The 19380-nt window shown below is 43.0% G+C and overlaps 1 long non-coding RNA gene across 1 annotated transcript in view; it reads right to left on the bottom strand.

The window, feature by feature from the left end:
- Positions 1–19380, bottom strand: part of LOC129202513 (uncharacterized) — a 36205-nt gene that overhangs the window by 11410 nt on the left and 5415 nt on the right. The window contains exons 2-3 of the long non-coding RNA XR_008575729.1: positions 18765–18876; positions 9413–10071 (exon numbers count right to left, since the gene is read on the bottom strand). This is a non-coding gene — a long non-coding RNA (uncharacterized LOC129202513). The remainder of the gene's footprint in view (positions 1–9412; positions 10072–18764; positions 18877–19380) is intronic.

Genomic DNA, 19380 nt, shown 5'->3' on the forward strand with positions numbered 1-19380 from the left:
TGTCTGACTTCACTACTGCTTTAAACATAGTCAGGGCAGATCTAGGGATATAATGGGACAACAGATTGGCCAGGATGTGCGCAGATTTGCAATTGCTTGTCCCTGCCTACTCTGGAAACAATGGAGGAGCAGAAGCAGCTGGTACGCAAAGGAGATGAAGCGTAACATGTCTCTAGGAGTGCCGACTGCCCAAGCACCTCTGGTCCTGCCAGTCCTGGGCTGTATGCTGGTGAGCAGGGAAGCTCAGATGGTTGTTTTCGAGGCTGTACTCTGTTCCTGTGCGTATACCATTTGTTACTATTGCCAAACATGGGCATCTTGCTTCGGTCCACAGAGTGTTGTTTGCTGTGCATTGCAGCGCTTCTCCATGTGTTGGTTCTGAAAGTGGCAGCAATGATGCTGATAGAGTTGGGCATTATAAGCTGCTTGATAACCTTGTAAGCCAAATTTGGCCCTTAGTGTGTTACAAGGGGAAAACAAAAAGCATGGAAAGCACCAAAGTGCGGCTTATACAAAAAGGCTTAATAAAGAAACATCTTTTTCCATGTCCTCAGCTGGACGTGCTGCCTTCATTGACTTTAATGGAGTTATTCCACCCTACACCAGCTGAGAATATAGCCCACTAGACTAAGCATTGCTGTGTAAAATCACTGTGAGCAGTACGGTTTATTTTCTCATTTGTTGGTTCTGCCATCTGGCACAGCCGCCTTATGTCCTCCTCCTTTCACTATCCTCTGAAAACATCTTTTGTGTTGTCTATAGATATGTCACTTTTCCCTTGCCAAATATTAGCTTTATGACTGAACACTTCTTTTGATTCCTTTTGAAATCACTTCACAACTTACCTTTTTCCCCCCTGACAACACCCTCAGGTGTCTATTATGCAATGTTGTATTGTGTTTCCAGGTGCAGTATGGGTTAAAAGAATACAGCTCCAGTTTTGCAAACATTTGTGCAGCTTCACAGCTTTAATGGATCCCAGTGACTATAAATAATAAAGGCAAACTAAATAATACACTCCTTCCTGTGAGTCACATGTACGTTGGCTACATTTCTGAATTTACCTCCTGAGAGAAGAAGCTTTGCCTCCATTATAAGACAGACACGTATCATCCTGTGATGGCACCGCAAGGTCAGACTGTAGCTGATGAAAAGTGGTGGACGTCACATATACCAGAATGAGACATTTAAACTGAAAACTCTCGTGATTGGTACAAAACACAGTCTCCCACAAAGGCCTGTGCTCATCTACTGAGGGATGGGATTGGGAATTCTCCTGCAAAAATTCCCGCATTTCATTTCCTTTGACTGGATAGCTACAGGAGGTTGTTCCTGGAGATCTATATCCAGTATTCCGGGAAATCTCCTGAGCTTGCTCTCCTGTATTGGGTTTGCGTGGTAAGGTTTTGGTTGGGGGGGGGGGCTACAGGGGTGGCTTCTGTGAGAAGCTGCTAGAAGCTTTCCCTATGCCTAATAGAGCTAATGCCAGCTGGATCCAAGATGGACGCACCCCTGGCCAAGCCCAAGCCCATCACCGATGGTGGTAGTGCCTCTGGGATAACGTATTTAAGAAGGGGGAAAAAAACCCCAACCCAAACAGCAGGATCAATTGCAGCCAGAGAGAGGAGTGAGAATATGTGAGAGGAACAACTCTGCAGACACCAAGGTCAGTGCAGAAGGAGGGGCGGGAGGTGCTCCAGGCACTGGAGCAGAGATTCCCCTGCAGCCTATGGTGAAGACCATGGTGAGGCAGGCTGTCCCTGCAGACCATGGAGGATGATGGGCAGCAGAGATTCCACCTATAGCCCGTGGAGGACCCCATGCCAAGGCAGGTGGAGACACCTGAAGCAGGCCGTCACCTCATGGGAAGCCCGTGCTGGAGCAGGCTCCTGGCAGGACCTGTGGCCCCGTGGAGAGAGGAGCCCACGCTGGAGCAGGTTTGCTGGCAGGACTTGTGACCCCATGGGGGACCCATGCTGGAGCAGTCTGCTCCTGAAGGTCTGCACCCCATGGGAGAGACCCCCGCTGGAGCAGTTTGTGAAGAACTGCAGCCCATGGGAAGGACTCACATTGGAGAAGTTGGTGGAGGACTGTCTCCTGTGAGAGGGACCCAACATTGGAGCAGGGGACGAGTGTGAGGAGTCCTCCCCCTGAGGAGGAAGGAGCAGCAGAGACAATGTGTGATGAACTGACCACAACCCCCATTCCCCATCCTCCGGCACTGCTGGCAGGGAGGAGGTAGAGAAAACTGGGAGTAAAGTTAAGCCTGGGAAGAAGGGAGGGGCGGGGCAAGGTGTTTTAAGACTTGGTTTTATTTCTTATTACTCTACTCTGATTTGTTTTATAATAAATTAAATTAATTTTTCTAAGTTGAGTCTGTTTTGCCCGTGACAGTAATTGGTGAGTGATCTCTCCCTGTCCTTACCTCAACCCACGAGCCTTTCGTTATATTTTCTCTCCCCTGTGCAGCTGGGGAGTGATAGAGTGGCTCTGGTAGGCACCTGGCCTCCAGCCAGGGTCAACCCACCACATCTCCACTCTCAGTTCTCTCTGACTTCAGGGACACTTATGGATGTTCACCCCTCTCAAGAGTCAGCGGCTTTGGACTTTCAACCTTTGGACTTTCAGGCTGATAAATATGCTAGGTTATAGCCTTCCTCCCTTGGAGTGAATGGTAACCTGATGATGAAAAATTACATCAGATTTAACTTTTTCCATTTTGAAGGGTAATAACTAGCTCCGTCCTTCTCATTGGGGCTCTGTGGGCTAAGGAAAAAGAAAAAGCTTTTCTAACTACATATAAACACCATCTCAACCAGTTAAGTGTAGAGTACTCATCCCATTGAAACTACAACAGGACTTTTCACAGGACTGCACCAGTTGGCCTTCATGACTTTGTTCTCATGGCTCCCTGAATCCTGCACACAAGTCTGGAAAGACAGTTAGGATGGAAGGAAAGATGCAGCCAGGACCTGGTTCTGAAGGCTTCAAGCACAGAGGTCAGAGGGAGCTTTGCTTTCATCAGAGATAAAATATTTGCCTAGGAAGAACTTGTCAGCTAATGATTTCAAGAGTGAGAGAAAGGTGATTTAAGACAGATCCCTGAAAACTAATATCTTCTGCCAAAGACCATTTATCATTCCTGGATCAGGCATTATTTCCTGCCATCTTGTAGGACTTGTGAAAAAGGTAATTATCCCACCTGAAAGAAGACAATTTTTTTGGTGTGGCTATACCATGTCCACCTCAGGTATAGCAGCTTTTCAGAAAGAGGTCATTTACTGGCAATTTCAGTCAGTACTGCTTGTTGCTTCCTGCGTGATCTTGCCTGCTTTTTGGCTAACTCTTGACCCCTGGGAAGGGGAGGGCAACAACCAAAGCTCTCTCTCCAGGCCCAGAGTGTTATGGTATGGAGCAGTGAATGAACAGGCAATTCTTAATGGCTCCCACATCACTTACAACTGCAGTAACAGGTTTACTTTTTCCTGTAGATATTGCTGAGTGGATAGAAAATACATGGAAAAGTTCTACATATCAAGAAGCACTGCTGAGCTCTTCTCTCTTTGAGACATACCTGAAGAAATGTATTGCTCTGGTTGGTACCTACCAGCTGGTGGTTAGCAAACAGGAAAGGTGGGAAGCAGATGCATCGAGGTGAAGCTTTTCAGTGCTGCTCTGACCAGAGGAGTTAAGGCACAGCACAGGCAGTTACTTTGAACCTTCAGTTCTCATGGGAGTGGGAAACGTTCAGCAGCTCTTGGGTGGTCCTCAGCGTGTTTCAAGACCAGGGATTTTTTTAGGATATTATGTATGGTTGAACCACTTAAAGTGAATCAACAGCAACTCAAAAACAACTTGTGAATGTAATGTGCAGGGTAGGTGACCTCTAACAGCAAACAAAGCAGAACTTTTGATCTTAAGACAAGTTGTTTCTCCCCTGGAGGGTGTCCTTTGATTCAGTCTGTGTTTGTAAAATGATTAGAGAATATGAGATATATTGCAAAAGATCAGGAGGAGCAAGAACCGAACACAAGAGAAAACATTTAAACACAAAGGCAGGGGTGGCAGAGGGGCCAAAGAGAGAGCGAGCTCTTCTCCATTTCACTGGTGCTTCTTTCCCACTTGTAAATACACTGCTGGGAGATCAACTGCATGAAGGAAAACCAAGGGTGGGAAGCAAAGACAGGAGCTGTGACTGATTTCTATGACTCTCTAATAACTGACTGGCAAGCTGGCGTAGCGGATCACTGAATGCCATGAATCATTTGCAGACCAAGATCAAAGAGTAAAGAGGACATAGTTCACCTAGCTGGGCATTCGTGCAGGGCTTTGACTACCTGAAGTCTTCAGGAAACCATTGTTTTTTCTCTTCGCATCTCTAACCTCTTTTCGCCTCTGTTTCCTTCTAGACTAAGCCATTTATTTGGTATTCTACCTTGTCTAGCTCTTACTTACTTCACTACATTAATCCAGGAGCTGAATTTCAGGTCGTTTCAATTTCAAAGAGGAAATCAAGCCTAAGGATTTCTACTAATTTTTGTTCCTTTCCTTCCAAGTGCTGAACTTGTATTGGATGGAATAGAAAAAAAATCTCCTTTTGGGAAAAATAAGGATTGACTGGTCTTGTGCCTGATCCTATTTCATGTTTTGCCTCCATCTGAATATAGTGCCCTATAATTGGAAGACCTATGGAGCTGGCAATCAAATTATTCTAGTGTATATGCAGTTCAGATCCAAATAGCCAGATATGGGTATCTCATAAACATAAATCAAATAAATCTGTACAGCAGGAGAAATTTATCTTATCCAGATATCTAGAGCTGACAAAATATGTCTGAGACCTCTACTAAAATGAAAGTACAATGCATAGCAAACAGCTTGGAGAAAGAGTAGCAATCAATACATCAAAGACAAGAAATAGAAAAAAGGGCTGTAAATTTAAACATCACTAATGCCACAATACTTCTGAAGCAAGTTTGACAGATCTCTGGTGCTTTTATGGATACAGCATACATAGGTTTTCAAAATCCCCACTGAAGCTGCAGTTCTGTTGGAGTCTAAGCTGACCTAGGTTGCTGTTACCTCTCGACTACCTGCCCCTCTGCCCCACGGCACTGCTGGCTTAATTTGCCAGCTCTCCCTCACACTGGCAAAAACATGCCTAATCCTGCAGCAAGTTGGTTTGGAGAGCTAAATTGGAAGAAAATGCTTCTTGTTTCCCACCCGCTCCCCCCATGAATTGAGTTGTTAGTTTCTCTCCCTTAACTGGCTCACTGTATCATCAGACCAGTGAAGAGAAGAATGGAGAGTGCATCTAAGGAAAGGTGGAGGGAAACCCCACCTTAGATCATACCAAACTGCTGTGGAATTGCAGCTTTAAGCACACATCCCCACTCCTAATCTCTCAATCATGCATATGTGTGTATGTGGATGTTTCAAAAGCCCTACACATTCACTTTATTGCAGTTGCGTATGTTTACTTTGATATAGAGATTCTTGGAACGCTGGGTCCACTTGCTTCATGAGTTAACCACATGGAACCACCATACTCTTCGGCATTTAAATTTCCATTAAAGAACAAAACATGCTCCTATCCATCATAGTTGATTAGGAAATCTTCCTAGTAGGACCCAAGTGTGCAGTGTTTCCTTTCTTGAGTCTGAAAATAGTCTGAAACAATACTGATGAGAGAGGTAAACGCTGCCCAAACTGCTTGTTTCCATTCAGGCTTTGACTCAAAACCTTATTGACACCATTATAAATGTCAACATTTGATACATAATACATGAATACATTTTAGCAGATGGAGAGGAATGGAAATGAAGCCAAGATGCAGTTGAGGCTGGGTTTGGAATTGCTGGAAGGAGGATGAAGAAAGGAAAGATGCCAAGAAGGAAGTAGAGCAGAAACAGAGAAAGGAAGATGGGAAGGAAGGGAAGAGAAATCACTCCTACTGAGTTCTGCTGAATCAAGCAGAAACAGAGTGAAAGAATAATAAACAGTGCATTATCTGCTGCAGCGGAAGATGAGGTTTTGCCTTTGCTCATTGTATGAAGCTCCCTTTGAGACAAACAGGAGTTGTGCTGTGGACAGAAGGCAATACGCTCGCCTGTATCCCTACTGTAGCCCATCTTCCACACCCAGGCATGTAGTTTGTTCTGCCCCACAGGATGATCAGGAGACCTCCTTGGTCAGAGACAGCTTAACCAAAACAGCCCATTAACTATGTATTTAGATTAACAGGAGTAACCCATTGCCTAAAACTAATAGCTATATCAATGCTACAAATTGCATTAAACTTCTGAAAGGGTTTTCTCATACCAAAAAATTATGATCATTCTAGATTAAACAGATATGGGATGCTACCTGTAAAGAAATTTATACCTTTTTCAAAAAGCTCATCATCATGCAGCAGAAACACAGGCAATAGGGATGAACTGTCTGCAAAATAGTCCTTCCAATCTGCCAATGATAACTATATTTCTAGGGTCTAATAAAAAGATGCCAGAGGACAAGATGAGAAAAACTGTACAAGCAAAAGGTAAACATAACATTTTGCACTCTGGGGACCAGGTTACCAAGAACTATTATTGTTACCCATGTATCAAACAGGCACAGAATGCGATTTTCAGAAATCCCTTCACATTTTCTAAAGAGGAGATTCTATGAATCTTCCCTTTTCTTCCTCTTCCTATGTTGTTTATGTGCTGAATATTCACACTTCTTTTCTTAGAAACATAGCTGATTTGTCCCAAAGTCTCTGCATTTAAGAGATAAGTGTATTAATTCATGATATTCACTATTCTGGTACTTTTCTTTCTCAAAATATAAAAGAACAACCACAATACTCAAAGCAAATTTCCCTAGGAAAACAAGGGATCTTTTCTATTTCAGATCCTTGGTAGCTCTATTTTCTTAAAGCGGACCAGTTTGCTGCTTTCAGTCTCAGAACTGCTTATCTAGCCTTCAGCAAAGTGCTATGCACAAGCATAAGTCTGACAAACTTGATTTATGTTAAGAAATAATTTTTCTGTTGTCATAGAAACCACTGCAAGATGATCCAGGCATGAGTAAAAAGTAACAATGATAAGTGGGCTGCTGGTTTCGCCAGTGAAATTCCCCTCGTTGATAATGTCCCACCAGTAATTTCCTTGCCTCCTAGGGTGAAAAGGGCAAAAAGATCGTATCAGGAAGGATGACTGAGAGGAAAAATTTGCCTAGAGGGTGGCTTCAGTGTCGTAAGACAGGCACGTTGCCCAGTCCAGAAGAGGGTGTGCAGCCAGCACAACTTCTCCTGCAAGGCTGCAGCATGGGGAGCAAAGTAAATATTTCTTTTGAATAGCGAGCAAAACCAGACTAGAAATCCCCCAAGCCTGTTACAGAGACCTCCATGCCACGATGGAGACAGACGGAATAATTTGCTTCTCTTATGTCAGGGGTTTGCTTCCATCAGTAGGAATGAATCATACCCACATTTTAATGTTTGCACAGCTTTTGCCACTGCGCTATGCATAAACAATTTCTGCTTCAGTAAGAGGAAACACCCACCTGGACAGTAACAAATATAAGGGAGTAAAAGAATCAATGAAAACTGATCATCGCAACATGTTAATGTAGAAGCATCTTCACGCACCCCAGCACCACCTGCCCACGAGCTCTGTGCCACAGCGTAGGCAATTACACCTTGCCCGATATAAATGATCATTCATTGCCATTTTTATGCAACAAGAGCACGGGAATGTATAGTGTGTACTACAACACACTCTACTCAATCTCCACCATCAGTCATTGACATTTTAGGGATGTTTATCCCCAAGATTTACAAGGGCAATGAACATCGCTAGTACTTGCCACTACAGCTGTCAGACTGACTCGCTGTTCTTTCCCAAGGGAAATCTGTTTCTGCATCTGCTACTGTTGGTTCAGCTTACAGCAGGCTTTCAGCTAAAGGGTTGTTGCTGTGGATTCGTGGCCTCACAAAAAGGCAAAAGGACAAAAGCATTACTGCAAAAAAGTCAGAAAACCTGTAACGTTTTGTGCAGGCTTAGAGTTCCGCTAAGCAATGAGTGGAAAAGCCAGAGGAATCCAGTCTGGAACGCTCCTCTCCTGCAATTAGTACTGGGAACAGTCCAAAAAGAGGAGGACATGGTTAGATTACAGCTTCTTTTTGCCTCTAAAGCTGATCAGTTGCAATATGTCATAAATTAGAAGAGAGTTTAGTGAACAAATATTGCCTCTCTTTCTGCTGGTGCACTGTCCAGACAGTTTTATTTCCCCTCTATTAGTTATCATTTGAAAATATTTGACAGACAATCTCTCCAAGTCCGTTCTGATCTGAAGCTTATTGATATTAATTTTGCAAGCATAAGAAACAGAGGCCGATCTGGCATTGCTTCTGCCTCTTGATAAGGTGAAAGCAGCTTTTAGCACTGTGTGTGTCATGGATTGTGGAAAGTGAATTCTGAACTGATATTTTCCAGTATTCTCTCTAAAATGCATTCTTGTGGGCTTTCCACACAGCTTTCTCCTAGGTAATAAAAGAAAAAAACCCCACTGAATACAAGGGGCAGGAAGATAGCTGAAGTAACCTTGCCTGATGATTTAAGTGGAGTTTATGACAGTGCTCACTGGAGTCTAGTTACAAGAATCTGAACAGAAAGCCTGGTTATTTCCTTTTCTCCAGATACACAAAGATGCATGGAGGATGGAAAAGGAAAACAGAACTTAATTATTGTCATGATTATTGTTGCTAGATTATAAGAAAGTGCCTATCTGCCACTTCTTCCCTAGGTGCACATGTACACATCTCTTTTTATGTTCACTGCCTATCCACAGCTTGTCTTATACACGCATCTCGTTATGTCTCATTATCACATCTCACTCCCATGCTCTTTATAGTGCAAAACAAGGTGTGTGTTTGGTTATGAAAATGCTGGAGGGGGCGAGGGCGTTTTTGCATGGGAGATGCTGTATTAACATGTCAATCATTGCTCCTTCTCTTTCTTAGTCTTTGCAGATTAATCCTGGATGAGCCCCAACTGCGATGCTTCTGGCACTGGGGAAGCTGAGATTTAGATAGCAATTTAGAAATTTAGATAGCAATTTAGAAATTTAGATGGCCCAGGTCCACTGGCATGTGATTCACACAATGTTATCAGACTTGCACTGAGGGGCCCGAAGCTTTCATTCCACCATGCTGAAAATCTGGTTTGGAGCTAAGCATAACTTATGGATTGCTGGGGGAAGATTGCCTTTCCTAGTTGAACTCTTTCACCCTGGGCCGATGTATAATCCCCCCTTTTTTTTTCTCCAGACAGAAGAAGGGCTGTTGTCTATTAACCAGCCTAGCTACCAAAAAAAGGAGTAGGGGAGGGAAGACTGCAGGCTTCCTCTCCAGCATTATAGTACTTACTGATGCTGGCTGGGCATGCCATTCTACATGTCATCCAGGCTCCTGCTGCAGTTTGTCCTCCGTAAATGTGAATAGTGAAGAACTTTCTGCTGTTGTAGCCGCTGCTGAGATGCTTCTCGCTTTCTCTTTTGAGGTGAGCTGCAAGTTTTGACCAATGTTCAGCAGGAGATACCATTAAACATTGGGACCTGATGGCTGCCAAGAACCCTTGGAGGAAGCTCTTCTGTCCTTGGAGGCAGTGGGGCATGCAGAGAGACTATACTGGGAAAAACATAGGCACCTTCCCCATGAGAGAGGAGTAAGAATGGGCGGAAGTAGAACTGCAAAAGCAGCTCAGAGACAGTAAACCAAAATCCATTCAACTGGAATAGCAATGGCTGCTGAGCAATGGTGGTTGCTGTGACCTGAGGTGTAGGCATCATATGTTCAAATGCGTAACCTACACTCCCAAAAAAGCAGTGATCCCTGAAAACAAGCACTTACGTCACCTACGTACTCAGATAGCACTGCCTTGGCTGATGCATCCTAGGGCAATTGCAGATCCATCCTATTCATCAGCTGTTGATAGAAGCTCTGGTGTGGATTAAAGAGGGAGAGGTGGAACAGGAGACTGGTTGTAGCATTAGGAGGGAGGAGAAGAGCCACAGCGGCAGGCAGGTCTGTGGGAGAGAAGGAGTGTTACATTTGCTGGGATATGAATATAAACTGTGCTGCTGCCAAATCAAACAGTTCCCCTTGTTTTGTTTCTTTTTTTTTTTTTTTTTACAAAACCCCCAGTGACTTAAAGACAGAAAAAGATAATAGTATGCCTTCTTTTATATTCTAGAGCGTCACCCTTCTCCCTGCTGTTTGGCACCTTGCCCATTTCCAGCAGGCACTTTCAGATGCAGATTTCTCCCTCAATAGGTATGGCGGGGCTCTTTGTCCTCATCTTCCCCTACCTTCATTAGCGGCTGTGTGTTGGGGGCCTTGCTCAGATATCAGAGGGCACAGGGCCGGGTAAGAAGCAGAGCAGAAAAGGCCCCCTGAATACTGATTCATTACCATGCAAATGGAGGAACACCCCAGCTATGCAGAGGGCGGTATCTTTATAAAGCATGCGTAAATACCGCACAAAACAATGATTACGCAGCGCTTATGCATCAGTTAAAATTCACTCTGGACAGGCTGGATAACACTTACCTATATATGCTAAAATAGATTCACTTAGGATCTGCAAATGGTTTATAGATGTCTCCTGAGACAGGGCATTGCCTGGGGCGTGGTGGACATATCTGCGCAGTAACGTATCAGCAAGCTGTGACAAGAAGACAGATGAGGACAGGCAACTCGAGATGATTCCCATTTGTCTGTGTACATGTGGCTCAAAGACCAGCTGTCCCTGAGGATTCACTTGGGGTCCTAGATGGATGCTATGCCCAAATCTCTGGTGTGTCCACAAATATGGACCAGCTCATCTGAGCGTTTCCTTTGCACTGCACTAGGCTGGGTTATAGCCCTAAATCCTTGCGCTGTCAACAGTCACACTGGCAACCTTGGGCGTGCATTTTGCCGGAAAACCATTTTGATAGCTCTAGTTCTAGTTATGGCCTGTGGTTTATTGGAAACGAATGACAGAGGAGCTCGGGTTAGTATAATGCTGAGGGTTGTGGGATATACCCACAGCAGCTCTGAAACCAAACACAAATGAGAACCAAAGTGCTTGTACAGTTTCTCCACCTCTGTTTGCTCACCCTCCTCTCTCACAGGAAAGGTGAGTAGGATGGAGATGGGTGATGACTTGCCTGCAGCCCTGCAGTACGGCTGCACGCTTGAGCTAACCCTACAGCACAGACAGTTTCTAAGGAGCTAAACCTGAACAATTTGGCCTAGGAAAACTTGGTTCGTCAATTCCAACTTCTTTCTTGCCACCGTGGAAATGTTTTCTGGAGGCATTGTACGATGTCTACCTACACAAATAACCATACAACATGCTGGATTCGCAACCATATAATTACACCTTCCAAAATAATATATTGTAGCCCTCTAAAGACCTGAACAGGTAGGTAATAAATCCTTTGATGACAAGTACTCTGGAAGGACTTCAAAAGCACTGCCTGCTGTGGAGAAGAAGAGGAACTAATCACCCTTTCTAGACCCTCTTTGATTTGTGGGCAAAAGAAAAAAATCTCCACACTTCTTTGAAAATCAGCATAAGGCAATACTGTCTACAGAAATCTGCTTTCTGTCCTTTCAGGTTCTCACTTTTCAGACATTTCCATTTTCTGGTATGTAAGACACATGTAAGCCTCCCAGTAACAACTATGTTTTCAGACCTTTATTAACCAGTAGAACTGGGAAATTGGCATATCCCAGGTCTGGAAGAGGAGGATAGGGAAAAGATCTTATGAGCTCTTTGAAAACCAAAATTTGGAATATAATTCAGGATTTCTTGCAAATGTTGACCAATTGACCTGCTCATTGGACATGTGCCAGTCTGTAGCCTCATTAAGAGATTCCAGATGAATCATATGCCTCTTAGAAAGGCATCTTAGTGAGCTTTTTCTGCAAAGACTATTGATGTGGTTCCAGTTATGTTGGACTCTGGTAGATAAAATGGCAGGATTTTTAGCATGTGTGTTACAGAAAGAGGTGAATAGGTATGCCAGGCTAGTTTAACCACAATTTCAGCACCAGTCTGGCTAAATCTGTTTCTAAATCAATCTAGTTCTGCTACCTCTGTGACCAAACAATGCACAGAAAGGCCTTAAGAGCTGAAATGATAAAACCCCAAGGAGCAGCAGTTCATAATGAAAACAACAGGGCTGATAATTAAACTTCTACCCATGGTCTGAGTTGGCAGTCAGCTTAGTTAGCAAACAGTGATGGAGAGAGACAGTCTAAATTCTTTACTGTCTGTCTGTGGGACTTACCAGCCTTGACAATGCTTCACCCTACCTCTCTAAAATGGGGTGAAAGGCTCCATTCAGGCAACAGGCAAAGCTGTTTCCATCTGGCATACTGCTTTCTCATGAGTTTCTCCCAAGTGATTATTAAGGAGCTGTTTTATATAACCCACCACCACTCCTCCATTTGCCTCTGGATTCCCGGCTCATTCTTGCCTCATTACTTCAGTTTTGATGCCCGCAAAACATTTTAATAAGAATTAATTTCCTACGTGAGAAAGCCCCAATATGCACCACACAGTGATGTTGACAAAAAACTGTAGGTGCCATACCATCTGATTCCTGGGATTTTGTGATTAATTGTGACAGCAGCATTAACAGTAAAGACATTCGTTTTATGTCAGCTGCTGATTGACAAAATATTTACCTATTTTCTTCCAGTACTGGTCATATCTATAAATCCCCAGGTGAATTCAAAAGTGGCTTCTCTAGCCATTACAATCTCTACATGATAAAGTATTCCTGTAAGTCATTTTTTAAGATATATCCTGCTGTATGTGAACTTACAGGGTATTTTTCCAGAAATATTTATTGCATGTTCTGTGTTTCACAGCTCTGCTAAGAAGGCTAGCATTAGTGGCAATTTTTTTTGTGACTGGCATTTGCATAACTTGGATACCATGACTTCTGTGAAAGTTCTGTATGTCCAAAGCTCTTCTTATCATAGGGATCTAGTATAAAATATATTGACCTTCTGTGCTTATTAACGTCCTTTTACTTACTGTTTGAGCTTCTTGCAATTTGTAATGTGTTTTATCCTGACAAAATGATAAAGAGGTAGAGTAGAAAGGGAGGAACTGAATCAACAAGAGACAAAGTGACTTATAAGTTGCCCAAATCAAGCCAGATAGCTGAAAAACAAGGACAAGAAGTTTCCTTCTGACCTACGCTGCTGCTCTCCAAGCATTGCACCCTCTTTCCAGTTTCTTCCACTGGGAAAGAATCCTTCATGTAAATAATTTCAGATTTAACAACACCTTTTTAATAGCTTTTAGCATACTTATTCAGTTTTACTTTTTCTCTTCCCCTCACAAAATGCCCTTCATAAAAATGGAAGTGCATTAAGATTTCTCCTTCAGTCTCCATTGCAAATAGGGACCTGAATCAAAGATCTGGTTTGAGCATTATTAGTAGAGGCACATCAGATCAAGTGAGCTACAACTGATGAAAACTGCATTGTAATTTTGTCAGAGAGACCAAACTATCAGATCAACAAATACGATTTTAAATGAAGTATGAAGCCTGAAAGGATTCTGGAAACAACCATTTTTGGATAAAGGCAAGGAGAATTACCCAAAATATAAGGAGGGAGCTGCAAAAAAAAAAAAAGGCTCTTCAGTTTCTTCAGTTCAAGAGGTTTTATGTATTTGTGAATTTTCTAAAGCACTATTTTCCTCCACTGTCATTGTCTAAAACACTGCACTCCGTAACTGTCATTGTGCATTTACATTTTTCTTTGTGGTTGAGGACAGCCAGCTTGAATTAGAAGTTGTGCATAGCCAAATTCTGAAATATCAGGATATTAACTTGGATGTGGCAACGGATTAAAGCAGGGCTGCTCCATCCCTTTTCCTGGCCTTGCAGGGAAGGGGGTTGAAGGGCCACACAGCAGCTCCTGAACTGCCACTCTTCCCGAATGACATTTTTTTTTTTTGCTTTAACACATCGAGCTGTCTGTACCCCTCTGTCAGCTCCAGGCAAGGATGCCAGCCTCTCAGATGAAGGCAGCATGATCAGGCAATGTTGGTGGCTGTGTCAGCCACCCCAGCTTAATCTGCTGCCGCATGGGTCTGTACGCTGCCAAAACTCTGTCATTCCTGTCTCATGGGTAGCAATTGTTTGTAAAACCAGTCTACAACAGCACCGAGTCCTTTACAGAAGTTATTCCTTTACCACAACTTGGGGATTTGTCCAAGTCCTGAGTCCCTGAGCCACTAAAAGGCCCCACAGAGTCTCTCTGACTTGGGTTGTGATCCCACAACCCTCACTGACAAGTAGCCCTGACTCATGCTCTTTGTATGAACAGGAGTGTTCCCTTTGCTGAACCGCGCTCCTAAACACAAGGCAAAGGATCCGATGCGGAATTTAATATTAAGCGCAGAACACTAAATTATTACCATTCAACCTAACTCACCAGTCCTTAAAATATATTTGAAATTTCATTACAATAGATTGTGTTTTGCACAAAGCAAGTCAATGCTCTTAGTTGGGATTATATCCGTTATTGCCTAGCACTGTACTGAAAAAAACATTGCTTTTAATACCCTCTGCTATGTTCCTAAAGGCTTAGGAACTAATGTCAGCTAAATATATTCATACTGGATGTTCAATTGCTGCACCAAATATGCTTTGCAAACTAGCCACCATTAAAATGTTAGTGGTTCCTTCTTGAATAATTTGCTATCACCAGATTGCATGTCCTTTGGGTCCTCTTAAAAGCTGAAAAGGAAAGGATGGACAAGAACATGATATGATGACACCAATGTTGAAGTGATTTAATTCAGTGCTATTACTATATATGTGGATTTTTTTTTCATGTTTTTAAATTTCATCAGGGAATTTGCCTAAATTCCTGCATTCTTTTCTTGGCATTTCTTTGAGTCTTTCATTTTCTTTCCTTTTTCCCTTCCTCTTTCCTTTGCCCTTTCCTCTCCTTTTCCTCTTTCCTTTTCCCCTTCTTTTCCTTATCCTTTTCCTTTTCCTTGTTTTTCTGTTCTATTCTAGTTTATTCTACCTTTTGGGTTTTTACTATTCTATTATTTTTATTTCAAGAAAATTCTAGACATGTGATACAGTTTTGCATGTTTTTGCTCCTAATAATAATTATGGGCCAAATTTTGCACCCTGTAAATTTGGGTGGATAAATTTGGTGTAATTGCACTGCTATTAATGGAATTTAAACTGACATCAGACTCTAACCCTACATTTTAATGATTGATTTGCATGGTCTCAGCTGTGAGACAATTTGTCTTAAGGCCCCATTAAATCAGAAAACGAGTGTTTCTGACTGAGTATGCCAATCATTCTAGCTTATCTAGTGAGAGATGCCACATGCTTTCTCCTGTTCTAGCCTTAATTTTTGACAGCTACTTATGCTACTCATTGTCTAATTGGGCCTGCCAATCCTCCCTGTACGTCCCAATCTGTCCAGCTCAGACACAAGACTCTGAAATGTTTTTAAAATCTGCATACCGTTGTTGATTAAAAGAGATGGGGGGGAGGGGAACACAGCCTAGATGTGACAAGCTTACTTCTATATGATTATTGTTCAGAAAAATAAAGAATTGCAAAAATTAAAAGAAGAACTTACATTTGAGTACTTGGGCTTTCTGACTATAATGGGAGGAAGGGTACTATGGACAGGACAAAAGACACATTTCCTTCTGAGGCTTTCACAGAGCAGTAAGGGCTGACTCCTGCCGTTTTTTTCCTTGCTGTGCTGTGAAAGAGGAGGAGGCAAGAGCTCTTCTGAGGTAGTACCAAATGGTAGGAGATTCAACTTGCCAGTGTGCCCCAATGCACAGCGTAGGGTTTCTGAAGGAAGAGGATGTCCTCGCACGTAGCAACGGCTGGTAAGTTAGGACCTCCTTTGCCTCCATGCAGAGAAACGAGAAGCCCCCCATGCTGTGTCCCACTGTGAAATCCTGCTTACCACCACCAGGATTCCCTCCATGGAGGATACATCTGCCAAACTGCTTAACCTTAGGGTTGCGACTTGCCAAACTGCATGCCAGCATTTGGGCTACAGTTTCTCAGTGGGGCTGGCAGAGCTCTGACATCTGCCAGGACCTGATCCAAAGCTCATGGGATTCAATGGGGAAAAAACCAAACCAAAACAAAAACTTCCATTGATCTCGGTGGCTTTGGATCTGTCCTTTTGCTCATCTCCTTTGATGATTTATACAACACTGACATGCATATCACTTCTGAAGCACACAGAGCACATGGTTTTAATCTCACCATTTCCCTGGTGACAGGGAAGGAAGTGTGCTGGCAGCTAAGACACTGAAAAACACTCATTATTCTGTACATTATTATTACTTTTCTCTTCCCTATGGAAGGTAGAAATTACAATGAAAAATCACAAATGTTTTGTTTTACAGTCTTTGCCTGCCCTTAAAGGCACAGTAAAATAGTACAACGTACAAATTTTTGTGTGTGTGTAAAAATGATGAGAATGTTTGGTATTGAAATGGGAGGTAAGAGAACATTAACAACTAAAAGCCCCTGCTAAGCAAATGACCCCTTTCCCCAGAAAAAGCTTTGTGAGGGAATCTTTCCAATGTGCCAGGGAATTCTCTTCTCAGATTGGAGGGTGAGAACATTTCAACCTTGTGAAGTCTTTGTAAAATCAAGATTACCAGGCCATTGGCAGCAGTGCTCTACTAGTTATGCTGCTCCAGACCAAGTCCTACAGTAACAGCGGCTACAAAACAAACTTAAAGTCACAACTCAAGATTCCTTGTGTCCTGAAGAGCAGTTTTCAGGAGCAGCCGGGGGTAGCTACGCTGGGTGTCTGGCTGTCAGACATGGTACCCTGTGCAGTTCTTCAAGGGATGCCCCCACAGCACCCAGTTTCATGGAGCCACAGTACCTCCTGCCCACTGGAGAGATTCACAAGCTGCCAGTCGCTTTCATAAAGCAGGAGGGATGCTTTGCTATGTTTTTAGATTTTTCATTCCAGTCCAACACCTTTTTTCCTCCTTTGTTCCCTCACTGGCTAGTGCAATTTTTTCAGCACTAGATGTCAGTGTGGACTTGTGATACCAGATTGCTCTGTATTTTTTCTTTAACAAGAGAGGAAGAATTGCTATCGATAATGAACACAAGTCTCTCCAGCCTCATGATGTGCTTCCTACAAAACGGGTCTTTTCTTTACTGTTTGAACTCCATGTGGAAAGTGTGGAACTGCATTCTGACCTTGATTGGGATTAATATGGCTGTAAAAGGACCCTATCCATTTTGCGATCATATCACGTCTGAGTTAAAGAGGAGCTACCATGACTCTGGAGGAAAAGCTTTGTTTAGAAAATAATAAAGAAATGGTTCTGAATTATCTTGATAAGTTGTTACCTTGCTAAGGCAGAGTCGTACAGGCGCTCCACAGGGATGGTTAACCCTGTAACCAACAGCACTCATCGCAACAAGAACCTACTGACAAGACTGAGTCTTTGCACTCCTACTGTCTAGAAAGACATTGCATCATCTAGAAATGTTTTGCTACAGCAGGCTGTTACAAGGACTGTTCTAACTTGAACTTAATTTATTATTTGCCTGGCATTTTCTGAATACTGAACTGAAACCAACTCAGGGCAGAGCAACCGACCAGGAAGTGTCTGTTGGCTTTCTGAAGTGGTAAAATGACTGGTTTCTATTAGTCTTCGGAAAACGTTTATTTCTTTAAGAAATTTAAACCTCCCGGTCTAAATTGTGAGTGGTCCCTGTGCTGTTCTGGGAGGACGATGCATGAAGCAGCCCGGCTCCCCTCATTTTGCAAGCAGCAATCTAGAACAAGACGCTGCTCCTCTTGCTCCCGGAGACGTCAAGCGGGGGAAGGGCAGAGGAGGAAGCGGGTTCACAATTCTAATTTCTCATCTTTTACTTTCATGGGTTCTGGCTTCTGTTAAGTGGATCTGAGCCAACACAACAGATGGAGCCTTTTACACCACCCTCGTGCTTGGTTTACACCAGGCGTGATGCACAGAAGCCGAGGCAGAAAACGCTTCTGGCAGAGAACATGAAGTGGAGCTCTCTGACATTCCTCCCAACTGGCTGCGATCTAGGCCTTCAGAAAAATCCAGTTACGTGTTTTGTATTCTTCACTATGCAGTAATTCATAAAGTATTACCCTGATACAGACACTAGGATGCCTTGCTTTTATTATTCTTTAAGGTTGTTACAGTCCCTTTGACTTCTGTTGCAAGAAGTCACAGCAACACATGGGTGACTGCCCAAGCAGCTGTGCTTAAAAGCCCTACGAGTAACTATTTAGTGGGGTTTTGTTTCTCATTATTATGCTTATCAGTAGGAGACTGTAAGTAGAAGGCTATAGAATATTAAAAGAGTAGCGCTCAAAACTATCAGTTGAAAATATTAGCAAATACTGTGCAAAAATAAAGACAAAGGTATTTTTTCTCTTGGATTCTGAGAAGTTAAGGTAATATTTGGCAGATAATGCAGAACCTGAGAGAATACAAATTGCACTTGGCAAATCTAATGTCACATGGCTCTACTACCTGCTGTCATTCCTACATATTTCACTGTTATTGTTTCTGTGGTACCGTTTTCCATTTACTCACCTCTTCCTATAGATGTCTAGCATTCAAGCAATTAGTACTGCTAATGAAAGACATATCCTGTAAAAAAGCTTGTCTGCAATCAGCTTCTGAAGACTGTGTAATACTCACCGCATCAAGACTTGAAGTGCTTTCTTTATTAACTACCATGAGTTGTGCAGATAAGGCTCTCCGTAAAGGCAGCTGCCTCTGTAGGTGCAGAAGGGTTTCGTGGTCTCGCTCTCTGCAAGGCAAAACAGTGTAATTCAGACATAGGCCTTAAAAGACTGTCATTATTGCCCTCTGCAGAAGTAAAGGGAGCTGAGGTGACCAACAGTCCTCCCCCAACTCCTGAATCCACACTGAGCTGGCATTGCTTGGTGCTGATACACCAGATCTGAAAACAAGAGACAGTAAACATACTTCCCATCTGTTAGTTTGTCCTCCACCCCTTCTTAGAAATCACAGCAACAGAAAAATTAGCTGGATGGGACCTTTATATGCCAACTCATCCACCCCAGACTCCCATACCCCCAGATCTGTGTATCATGCCTTGCTCAGATAAACACCTATTGATGTTGCTTCATTTATGAATTGGTGCAAATGCCTTTAGTGTAGAAGTGGGCACAGTCTAAGACGCTATTTGTCTTCTGTTATTCCTTAGGCATATAATAAAAATGGTCTGCACAGTAGCTTCTTGTCCTGGTAGCGTTGGGGGGGGCTATAGCTGCGTGAAAGGTCAGGAAGC

This window comes from Grus americana, chromosome 2 (assembly GCF_028858705.1).
Source record: "Grus americana isolate bGruAme1 chromosome 2, bGruAme1.mat, whole genome shotgun sequence".
NCBI lineage: Eukaryota > Metazoa > Chordata > Aves > Gruiformes > Gruidae > Grus > Grus americana.